This window comes from Lycium ferocissimum, chromosome 4, assembly GCF_029784015.1.
Source record: "Lycium ferocissimum isolate CSIRO_LF1 chromosome 4, AGI_CSIRO_Lferr_CH_V1, whole genome shotgun sequence".
Classification (NCBI taxonomy): domain Eukaryota; kingdom Viridiplantae; phylum Streptophyta; class Magnoliopsida; order Solanales; family Solanaceae; genus Lycium; species Lycium ferocissimum.
The window spans coordinates 13866473-13868738 of NC_081345.1; the positions used below are offsets into that span (position 1 = coordinate 13866473).

Sequence of the window (2266 nt, forward strand, 5' to 3'; positions counted from 1 at the left end):
TCCTAAAAGATACTTCGCTGGTCAACAAGTGACCGAGGCTATTAATTTGTTGACACGGTTGGTTGCCGCTCGGCAAAACGGCAAAATACGGGCCCGAGTGATCGTTCGACTAGTACTAGAGCCGAGACTTCATGAGTTTAAATCCTCCCATTCTTTGGGTCAAAGCGGAAGAAGATCCGCAAGGCTTTATTGATGAAATGTTGAGAACGTTACGGATTATTCATGCTTCTGAGACTGAATCAGTGGAGTTGGCATCATCTAGACTCCGAGATGTGGCGGTTCTATGGTACAACAATTGGATAGCGTCAAGAAAAGAGGATGCGCCTCCGCCTGTTTGGCAAGAATTTGTAGACGCCTTTATTCGCCATTACTTACCACCCGAGGTCCACCGACCTAGAGCGGATAGATTTTTAAATTTGAAGCAAGAAAACATAAGCGCCCGGGAGTATAGTCTTCAATTTAATTCCTTGGCTAGGTATGCCCCTACTATGGTGGCCGATATGGGAGATCGGGTGCATAGATTTATGAGTGGCTTAGGGCCACATTTATTTAACGATTGCTTGACGGCTTGTAGCACCCCCCTTTAGGAGGACACTATTACGAAACAACAGCCAATTTTACACTTACGTCGTTTAGAAGAACTTATACCAAAAGATATTCACAACTATATTTAATAGCGGAAAAAGGCCCATGTAAAAAAAAAAGGTTGAAAGTGTGGCATTTTTTTTCTTTCTTTTTTTTTTTTTTTTTTTGTTCATACAATATCAGAGTATCATTTTAAAACGGTAATTCCTTTCTCCAAATAGTCAACACATTTAAAAAAAACTTCGTTTGAAAGTTCATTTCCAATTCAACACCATTGCGGTCCATAAGATACACAAAACTCAAACTAGTAATTATCACAAAACTATTCTCTTCCTTTGTGCATAATTACAAGACAAAATGCAAACCCATTACATGGCATGACTCGAGTTAAAAACACACCCTAAAATAGCAAAACTAGTCACCCAGTTCAAGTTACAAGCATATGGTCTTGTTTTCCACAAGCCTTCAAAATTTCATACATAAGTGCCACACATGTATCATGTACAAGTCCCCAAAAATTTACAAAAAACTAGATGCATATGCAGATGTGATCTTTACAAGGGCTCCCAAAAAGTCTACTCCAAATGGCCATCTTCATACTTCATCTCGCACATTACCTACGATAGAAAATAACTATCGCTAAGCATAAAGCTTAGTGGTGTATAAACTTTGGGCTTGGAGCCATTAAATTCTTCAATTCCCTTGTTTACCGTAGGTGACTCAATAAGGTAACAATAAGCCCAAGTGAACAAGTATATCAAGGTATCGAATACAAACCTTGGAGAGTTTCAAAATGTCAATACCAATATTCTAAGGCTCGAGTATCAAGAAAGCTTATAATTCAATTCAAGAGAATTGTCAAATAATCAATTTCGCCCAATATGTACGTCATGCCATCACACTAAACACAATCAATATCAAGACGGGCCGAAGCCCCGAAATCAAGAAGGACCGAAGCCCATATCCAGAAGGGTCGTCACCCAATATCAAGAGAATCAAGAACCATGTTGAAAGTGGCTTTCCACTCGTACTCGAAAATGGACGAAAATCCATTGTCAAGACGAAATGTAAATCCAAAGTCAAGATGGGCAAGATCCGAATCGAGGGGCATGCCAATATCGATGACTAGTCACCATAACAAGAAGGACAAAGTCCCAACAAGAATGCAAAATGATCAAGCAATTCGTACAAGTGGGCGATTTAGCAAAAGTTTTGCAATACTTGAGACAATAACCATACAATAATATAAGATGAAGAGTAAAGAAATAACTCATCAAGATACTTCAAAATTCCAAAAAAATAAAGATATTTTAAGTTCAAGTTTATACACAAACCTCGGCGTTTTACCACACAACAAGTTCTACCACAACTCGAGGAGTTCAAATCATCTACGCCATAGACCAACCAAAGTCCACTTCGTCAAATAACTCCTCTTAGCTTGTACAAGAGCATATATACCTTAAATACACAATCAAATATCTACTTAAGTTCAAAAGTCCCAGCACATCACAACTAAACACGAAATCAACGAAAATCAGCCCAAACTATCAAAACGAAACTACGGACAGCGCTCTTTGTCTTGTATTTGTTGCTCAGATTTCGAAGGGTAAATGGAAAAGCTGGACTTTGTGTACTCAATGAAAGTTGTACATATATGTCTTAGGGTCTAACACAATTTTTA

The 2266-nt window shown here is 38.4% G+C and overlaps 1 long non-coding RNA gene across 1 annotated transcript; it reads right to left on the reverse strand.

Annotated features, from left to right (window-relative positions):
* Nucleotides 1-876: 876 nt before the first annotated feature.
* On the reverse strand, nucleotides 877-2116 carry LOC132054372 (uncharacterized). Its single transcript, XR_009414273.1, has 2 exons — nucleotides 1920-2116; nucleotides 877-1202 (listed from the first exon to the last, which is right to left on the reverse strand). It is a non-coding gene; the product is annotated as an uncharacterized LOC132054372 (long non-coding RNA).
* Between the last annotated feature and the right edge of the window lie 150 nt (nucleotides 2117-2266).